Source organism: Egretta garzetta, unplaced genomic scaffold (assembly GCF_000687185.1).
Source record: "Egretta garzetta isolate BGI_Z169 unplaced genomic scaffold, ASM68718v1 scaffold413, whole genome shotgun sequence".
NCBI classification, from domain to species: Eukaryota; Metazoa; Chordata; class Aves; order Pelecaniformes; family Ardeidae; genus Egretta; species Egretta garzetta.
In genome coordinates, this window is record NW_009259054.1 from 486,842 (window position 1) to 496,424 (window position 9,583).

At 44.5% G+C, this 9,583-nt stretch overlaps 1 protein-coding gene across 3 annotated transcripts in view; it reads right to left on the reverse strand.

The window, feature by feature from the left end:
* OTULINL (OTU deubiquitinase with linear linkage specificity like) overlaps positions 1-3,557 on the reverse strand; it is a 29,041-nt gene extending 25,484 nt beyond the window's left edge. The window contains exons 1-2 of one of the 3 annotated variants that reach the window (XM_035890680.1): positions 3,466-3,555; positions 1,103-1,374 (exon numbers count right to left, since the gene is read on the reverse strand). The gene's annotated coding sequence lies outside the window, so the exon portion shown is untranslated. Of the gene's footprint in view, positions 1-1,102; positions 1,378-3,465 lie in introns of all 3 variants that reach the window. The other 2 variants (XM_035890681.1, XM_009635131.2) reach the window with 2 other exon arrangements.
* Between the last annotated feature and the right edge of the window lie 6,026 nt (positions 3,558-9,583).

The window sequence follows — 9,583 nt, forward strand, 5'->3', positions numbered from 1 at the left end:
GAGAACATTGTCTCTCCCCCTTGCAAGTGGCTGACGCCGGGAGAGCCTCTGCCTCCTCCACAAAGTCCCTCCTGGCTCTGGGATGCAGGCAGCTCTGGGGACAGCAGCTAACTGGAAGGCAGTTTCTGTGACGGACTGTGCAGAGGGGGAAACACACTGCTGCGAGGGTTCAGAAAGCTTCAGAAAGCGTGAACTTCCCCAAAATATCTTGGAAAACAATACTGGGAGCTAGAGAAGGCCTTACTTAGAGTATGTGCTCAACATGTTGCCGCAGATGTGATGCCTTCCCCGCTTTGCCCCCGAGCAGGCAGCAGCTCCGTGGGGACACGGGGAGACCTCCAGGGAGCTCCGTCTGGGAGCAGCCTAAGTTTGATTCTCTTCCTCCAGACTTTCTGGTCATGGCATTTTGCACTTATTCATGATACCCAGACAAGGCTATATGTGCTGATGGCGAACCCCGACCGCTTAGGGATATTTATGATATTTCCTTCCTTTAGGGGAGCATCATGAACTTGCCAGTAACATGAACCTCCAGGTTTTTCTGCAGGTCGTGGCATCTCCAAGCTGCAGGCATGACTGCGACTACTCCCTCCGCTTGTACCCGCACGAGGCTGCACGGCAATTACAGCAAAAGCTCATCCTGAAAGCTGCGCTAAGCAATTATGAAGACGTTTTAACCGTCCCCGTTTAAACCCACAAATCAGCGGCAGAAGCAAGCGCCGTGTTCTTGCTCCCATCTGCAGGTGAGCAGCAGGATTATAACCACAGCCCAAAGAACAAAAACAATTCAAAAGGAGCAAATACAAAGGGCAAAAATTGTCTGCTAAGGCAAAGGCAAACAGCATCCATCCCAGTTAAAGTAGGAAACCTAGGTGCAGAACGGGCGAGAGTTTCGCCCTTCAGTCTTTCAAGTCCGCTACTACCAGTCAGGAACCATTTCCCTGCTTATAATCCTTTATTACCACTGCTAAGGCCAGGTATAGTTCAAGGCATAGATAAAAGCAGTGCCCACGCAGCTACGATCTGCAGCGCAGGAGCTTCCTATAGCTGATCACCAGCTTGGTGAGATGCCAAAATTCAGAGCACGGCTCTACGAACTTACCAACGCTTCTCTTTGAGTGGTTGATTCTGCTCTGGTTTTAAAAAAAAACCGCTCTCTGTCCTTACTTGCCTTTCTGTCATGTCGCCTCTGCATCTCCTCTCCAGAGGGTCCCCCCAGCTGGATTTCTCTCCCCCAGCTTCTTTTGCTGGGGGTAGAAAGAAAATGAGCCCCTTATAGACTCGGCTCGTCTTCACAGACCAAGAAGCTGTGAGAGGATCTGGCTTCCTGTTTCATTTCCGCTAGAGTTTTCAAAGTCACACAGGCTGTGTGTGCTTCTCCATATCCAAGCCACAAGAAAAAAAAAAAAAAAAAAAAAAAAAACGAAAAAGTCGAGCATAACTCAGCTATTTGTAAAGGTCACATTGCTACCTCCCGCCACATCTTCCAAGCTGCTTGAGGGCTGGAGATTGCAGGGTGATTTTCAGACCGTGAAAAGGTAGCCCGTACGCAGCCTCTCTCTCTCTTAGTGGTAGTCCGCAGAGTCACAGCCTCTTCTTTTCAACTCCAATGCCATGTTTGATTGCCAAGTGTTCCAACATTACTTGTGCAATCAGTGGTGCTTTCTGTAGAAATGCTGTGACCACCGAGAGGAAACAGGTGATCCACACCAGCATCCCTTCTCTATTAAGATACAGACCGTGCTATGTAAAAGCAAAGCTTGCACAGATATGATTAAATCACTTCACAGATACCAGAGTTTTAATAACAGCAAGCAAAGGGCCCTTCGAGAGGTTCTTTCCTTTCCCCTCCTCACTCATCGTTCTAAGTTAAATGAGACCAGTGGTTTTTCTATGGGCTAAGGCTAGTAATTGCTTCTTAATTACGCTGTAGGAAGATAGGTCCCAGTGCTGTAGCCTATGAGTTCACTAAATCCAGTCTTCCACTCTGAAAATACCGACAAGTTCTTACTTCAGAGGCAGAGGCAACCATTTGCCCTGCCAGATTCCTTTTCTGTTGACTGTTGCTCCACGTTACAGACGGTTTTAAAAAAAAAAATTGCTGGGGCTCGTATGGTTACTGACTCACATTTTCCCTGTCCCTGGAATGTTGATTTCCTTTTCTGCATCTTTTATTACACTATTTTTGTTAAATTAGTTTTAAAACGCTGTCTCTCCATTACCATCCTTGGATCAGGAGCATTTGCTTAAAACAATAAAGGAGATTTGGAAAAGTGGGGTTGGGGAATGACCTTAATATTGTTTGTTGGCACCTCAGGAGCTGAAGGTGAAATCTGCTCTCCCTGCTCCAGCCCAAGGTTTGGGGCCCATGACTGCAAGCCTGCAAACGCTTCTTATTTCACCATTTACTGTGGAGGAAGGAGGAGAGGAACAATGAAGAATTTTTCTGTCTTTAAGTGTTCACTCGCTGCCTTCAGGTGCTCTCGTGCTACTCATGCTCTGTGCCAGTGAGCATCCGAAGGCAGTGAGTGAACACTTAAAGACAGAAAATATAGCTATGCTTGCACATATTTATGTGCATATGTGGATGTATTTTCTTGTGTTCAGTTTCCATTAGGAAAACAAGATAATCCTGAGAGGGGAAAAATTGCAGGCTGGCTACAGGACCAGTGCATCCCCAAGGGGAGATTTGAAAGAAAACTTGTAGGAGAGAAGAAACCAATACTGCACATGCCCACTTTTGCTTCACTTGCTCAGCACAGCTTTTTTAAATAAAGCAAAAAAGCAAGCTGTTTCATTGAAATAATACACTGAAAATTAACTGTCTTCACTGCACTGAATTCCCTTTCATCATCCTGAATTCCTCTGTTGTACTTCTTTATCCATTTTGTCCAGCCAGAAACAGTTCTGGATGTTCAGCTCTGCCTACCCACCCTCTTTTCTTGGAGTTTCCACTGTCTTTAGCCCATATACCATATTTCTCAACCAAGAATAGATGGTACATTTGGATAAGTCTTTCACAACTCTTCAGGCTTTATCCAAGCAGGAAGAGCATGGACAACCTCACTCTCCCCCCGTGCTGGGGCATGAATATTTGCCTGAGGTCTGCATTTCTTCCATGGACCTGTGAGCATCTTTAGAGCATGGTGACAATTCTGGGACATCTGAACACTCTGTGAGGCAGGGATCTAGGAACTTGGAGGAGTTTTGGAAAGCGATGTCATCTTTGCTCCAACAGAATCAGGCTATAGGCAAAAAAAGGGTTCCAAAAGAGAGAAGAGGACGGACCAGGACCTTCTGCACTCCTTCCTTGCAGGAAAGCATCAGCTGAGCTTTGGAACTGGAGACAGTTACAAAAAATACAGGATAAATTCCACCCCCCCGCCCCCACATGCCTTTTTTATAAGAAACAACTAAGAAAGAGGTTTATGCGGAGCCATGGGGAGAAGAAAAAGACGAACCTACCATGGAAGATGACAAGTTTGGTGTGCTAGAGGCAGTGACCACCTGGGCTGATATAATCCATAAACTAAGAATAGCTGTGTTTGACTGAGTAGCTAGCGTTTGCATGCCTGCCTGTTTGCACTCTTTATCACATTCACAAGCTGACAAGGAAATTTCCTTTGTCCGCCCCCACACTTCTGTGGTGGGTGTTATCAGATGGCCTCTCCTACCCGTGACATTCCCTTGTGGTTCTGTGAGATGTAGAAAATGAGGTCTGCATTTGCCTTCACCACAGCTCAACACGCTCGTTTCCCTGCTCGCAAATGATAGGAGAGGTCTTGGTCTTCAGTGGCAGTTTGGAAACCCAAACATGACATGGCACAACATCACCCAGCTATCTGAACGCTTTAAGCACAAGTGCTTTAGAGATGCAACGACCGCCAGAGTTTGTCCCAGAGTTGCAGGCAGTTTCATCTCTTATTACTGAGCTCTAGAGCCCACTTCTTCCTTTCTTTCTGCTTTCTCCCTTTCTACTGGAAGCAGAGTACAGTTCCAGAGACACATATCCCCAACTTCCCATTGCATGTAGGCACTTCTTCTGCTGTAACAAGATGTCCTACCCTCTCATCTGTTAGCTGGAAGAAAATCACCCTTTTAGGAACAATTATCCTTATCATTGGCAACTGTCTGCTGGAGTCAGCAAGTTGGGGACAGGAGAGGTCTGTCCTATGCAGGTGCACAATGGATTATTTAGTGGGTCAACAGGTTATCCTTTTCCTTCTGAAGACTAATGGTGAGACTAGCATCGATACAATCTGCTTTCTGGACGGGTTAGGATTTGGAAGCATCAAGCAAGTTGTTAGTGCAGAGTTGCCTCCTGTGTCTGGGCACAGGAGACCAACATCTTTGGGAAAAGGAATCCCTGTTACAAAATCTGTGCTGGGCCTTGCTTTTGGACAATTCTTTGTAAACCAGAAACTCCATACTTGGAGTAAGAGTCCATATCGTGGCTTCTTTTTCTTTAGAAACCAATACGCAAAGACTCGGAAGTCAGCTGTTTCTCCTTCGGGCTGTAAGATGTTACTGCCAGAAGAAACAAGACACGGACTATTAAGGCACTTACCTTTTTTTTTTTTTTTTTTTTTTGTCTAGTGTCAGTGCCTGGATTTGCAACAGCGACTAAATATTTATATTTCACTGTCAAAAGTGCATAGCAGCAAATCAAAGCCAGCATTTTAAGACCTGGGTGCTGTGAGTGACTCACCGAGACTACAGCTCCAAAGATCAGAGCACCCCCCTTCCCCGGGCTTCTCTGCTGAAGGAGGAGGAGGAGGAGGAGGAGGAGGCGGAGGAGCAAGCCACTTTCTGCCACCTCCACTAATAACCACAGCAGTCATCAGCGATGGCCTATTTTGCACTGAAACAGCAAAACAGGATCACTAAAGGGAAGAAAAGAGCTCATTCTTTTCAGAGGAAGGAGTCACCCCAACCCAAAACATCAAATGCCATCAGTGAAAAGAACAAACTTTCTTCAGAGGGAGGCTTAGCAACAAGCAGGAAAATGAAACGGATGTAAAAACTGAGGCCAGAAGGAGAAAGCAGTAGCCTGTACACAAAGGAGCAAGAGTGCTGACAGAAAAGTCATGGAGAGACAAGGGCTTGAGCATGTACATGCCCCCTTTCATAATGCAGCTTATTGATCTAAATGACTTTTGGATTAATAGAAACAGTAACATAAGATGTTCTTCTCTGAAAGACTCCATGTGCAGGTGGCAGTTCACTTATTCTGGATCACTAAGATAGACGTCCTGGTCCTATTTGCCATTTTCTTTCCTGCATCTCCTAACAGAATCACCATCCATGCTGACAGCTGAAATTAATACATGTGCTGCTTCATTTAGCAGGTCAAAACAACCTACTGCTAAGCTAATACATGCTAGACTTGTCTACATATTTCACGACACAGAAGAAAGGATGACATTAATTTCTTTTAATTAGGATACGGGACAGGAATTCAGAGGTTGAATTACTATTTTTGCAGTTGCCAAAACCTTATGCATCTTCAGCAAATCCTTTTATCACCTGTTAAAAAAGGGGAAAGGAAATAAGCAGCTTTCTCCATCTGTAAAGCAAAGCTTGGTGATTAAAATTGAGAAATGCTGAAAATACCATGGTGATGGAGACTCTTCAGCTGAGTGTTCAGCCCCCGCTGCGGTGACAAGCAGCACTCCCATCTCCCTTTGCCGTCAGCGACAGAGTAAAGACAGAATTTCCCTACTTGTGAGGGAAGTTCAGCACCTTCCTCACAAAGGATTCAACGATTTCTTTTTCTATAATATTTTATGGATGTTACCCCTTTCAACATTTTGCTATCTAGGCTGCAAGTATTAGGATTTCTACTCTTCTGGCAAGTAAATGACATACATTTTATTTAAAAAAAATAGCCCATGTTGAGAATGTAAAAATGAAATTTCCTGGCTGTTCCCATATGGCTTCTTCTCAAATTGTATACTTAACACACATATTTCCCTGGACCCACCTTCCACCACAGAAAAAATTGTGTCTTCCTGGCTTTGGATGTTTGTAGGATTTCCAGGGATCCCATGGCCCTGCAAGAACTGGTGTTCCCTCAGCGTGTCAGCCATGCCAAGACCCCGGATGCCACCTGGGGGGCTGCACAAAGCAGCCCATGCACTGTAGCTCAGAAGGTCTCATCCAAGGCCAGCAGGTTGGACTCCAGGCACATTCACTGCAAGTTACAGGAGTCGGGAGCTGGTGCTTCATTTCAGCTTCTCGCATCTGTTTTACAGAAGGAAGGTGTGGATTTTGAGTGGCACTAGAAGAACAAAGCAGAAGTCTTCTCCTAAATTTGGGAGGAGGACAGTGTCTTGGATTCTGCCTTTATTTCCTCAGAATTACTTTTAGATTTAATCATATCCTCTGAACGATCTGGATTTACATTACATCAGAATAATCCTACTTTCTGTGGCACTTCAGGATGACAGGTTTGAAGATACTGGAAGCTGCCACCAAATTTTTATGGGAAGGTTTTACATTTAAAAGGATCATTAACTATACAGTCACATAACTGGATCCGTATGTCACAGGTTTTGTTTGAAAAGCTGAAACGGTTTCTACATATGTTAATAAACTTGTTTTAGCACCGAGAGCATAAATGCATGACAAATTGTCTGGGAGGAGAAATGAAAGGGAGACCATCTAAACTTCCATTTCTGCGAGGGAAGGAATCTGACATGCTGGGGGCGCAGCAGGAAACCGATGAGGAACAGAATGTACAACCATTGCTGCTGTTAAATATAGAGCCTCAGCTCTGAGGCGCGGAAGAGCCTTGCTCTTAGGGTCTCTTCTTCTGATGAGTGTCTCATGTCCCCAAAACACCTTCAGGACATTGCAAAAAGTTGACTCAGATGAAGGTATTCTGCCTCTTTCTCCATCTACTGTAAGCTACTCCAGAAGGTGCCAGAGCACTTTTCTATAGGTCATACAAACATCATGTTGCTGGATTTTTTTTTTAAGGGTTTTTCTTAGATCTAACCTAAATGTCAGATGCACAACTCTATTCTGCCATCACCTGTGTATTACAAGTGGAAAAAATCCAAGCAGATGATTCTTTAAGCTTTGCTACATTTGGTTTTTTTCCAAGCAACGTAGTAGCAGTCCTTCCTCCACCGACCTCCAAGTATTGCTCTGACATAAAATGTACTCGCATGACTCAAATGGCATGATTACAACAGCATCATGGTAAGGTAAATACCATATAGTTACACTTCCTTCCACTGGCAACGTTTCCAGGAGACAGACTTCATAAAGAGCTACACCCAGTAGTAAAATGATTTGTGCTCCATAAACAAATATAGAGAGCTGTTACAAAGTCCGTCATGGAGGTCAGCCAGAAACAAGCCACTACTTTTAAGTGGCAATATGTCAGCTGCAAATGAGCAACTCAACAGAAGCTGAGACATTTGTATAGTCAAACTAGTAGGAGGCTTGATATGCTGAAGTTAAGGCTGCCGATGGTGATAGGTTTTGCAAACTGAACACCCCGTGTCTCCATGCATGGACCTATGGTTTTTGAAAGCTTTTTTTCCCCACCTCTCAATGTTAACATTAGATTTGTCCTGTTTGTGGAATTCATTGAAACATTTCAAAAAAGCAGCCTAAGCGTGGCTGAGGGGACGGCAAACACACGCTACCCATACCTTGTATTTGCTGCATCGGAAACAAAGATGGGATTTCAGAGTGCAGCCTAAGCAGATATCTCAGCTGCCTCCCTGCCTCCATCACCTAGCTGCTGCAGCAGACTTGCTAGGCCAAACACGGCTGTCACCAACAGTTAAAGCAATTTTGGCTTTTTACGTGGGAGCTCAACGGTGTGAAGCCAGGTGCCTTGCTAGAAGCAGGAACGTGAGATGTCTGTCACACTGGCAGATTTAGGAGGTAATGCCTGCTCAGTCACCACAAAAGGAGGCCAGGACATGCAGTGCACTTTAAAACGCTGCAAGGCAACAACATTAGTACATACACATTTTTATATATGACTCGTTAAAGTGCTGGATCTCTGTGTGCATAGACTTCTCCCACTGAAACCGCTCTCAGCACCTGAGCACTTTGTTTTAGGGCAGGGTACTTTGGACACAAAGCTGTGTCCTCGTGGTGAGTACAAGCCTGTGTCCTTGTGAGTACATCCCTCCTGCCCATCCGATGTCCATCGCCATAACTGAGGATAGGCAGTCATCAGAAGAGCACAAATTTCCAGACAGTTCTCATGATTTGCCATTTGTGCCTCTTTTTTTTTTTCCCCCGGCACAAGTGTTTCTACATCTCCCCTCCCAAAAGCAGCTAAGAAAGACCTTTTTAAGTGTATAATAATTAGCAAAGAGCCCTTTCACCTTCCCTCCCAGAGGGTGGTGTAGGAGAGCTGTAAGTGCACACAGAAGGGAAGGACTTGGAGAAATCCGAGTAGACATCTCAGGGCAGCAGCTCGAGCAGAGCTCCCTGGAGTGATGCAAACAGAGCTTGGGGATTTCGTCCTCCCGCAGAAAGATTAGAACAGCAATCCCTGCTAAAGGTAACGCCTTTCAGTGCAACGCCGCTCTGCAATGAAATGACATCATTTTCACTTCCAGTGGCTGCAGAAACTCTTAAATGTTAAAAAAAACCCCAGCCTTGATGACAAGAAATAGCTGCATTAATGCAGGGTGGCAGATGCCCCACGACAGCACCACAGCGTGAAAGAGAAATACAGAAGCTGTTTATACTGAAGACAACCCACCCTTATACTACTTTGTTATAGAAGACCTCCAACATTTACAGAGCGATGTATTCTTCATCTCATACCCCTTTATCCAGCTGGAAAGCTTTACCCTTGCAGCGCTAAAATACAACAGAGGGGGAAGCCCAAGTAACATGGTAGGAGTTGATACTTCTCTGCCTGACTTGGGTGAAAAGGTCAGTGTTTGACATCAGGCAAACTTAACCATGGAAAATAAAACCCTGTCTTACTAGGACAGTAATACCTGGGCTCGGAAAAAAAACCCTTTACAACTTCGGCTGCAGCTTTCACGCTATTAGATTCCACAGCATGCACACACGGTTCAATACTACTTTAAAAAAAAAAAAAAGCCACTTCAAATGTAAATAGATTATCACAACGGTTGCTTGCTAAGACAGGGTCTGGCGTGTGATAGAAATGATAAACTAGAAAAGCAAGATTACTAGAAAAAATACTCAAGTTATCTGGGAATAGATTTGTAAAGCAGATAAAGAGGTTCTGCGGAGCACTTAAGTACAGAAACAGTTCACATCTGAACTAATGGAAAAGAGCGTTACCATTTCCTCCTTGTTTTTTTCAAGTCAACAGATGGTGTTTAGGCCTTGTAAAAGGTTACCCCTCTCAGCTCTTGCAGTTGACTAACAGAGAAAAATATGTTTCTTGATTATTTGTCAAACCAAACATTACAGACTCAGGAGGAAGATTCAACTTTAACCAAGTACTTGCACTACTTACCTAACCACTCACAACTGGAAAAGTCACAGCATGCAAACAGATGTTTTCTTTCACAAACAAATGCTATATCCCTACCCATCCATAAATCCTTCAGAGGATGAAAAGGAATCA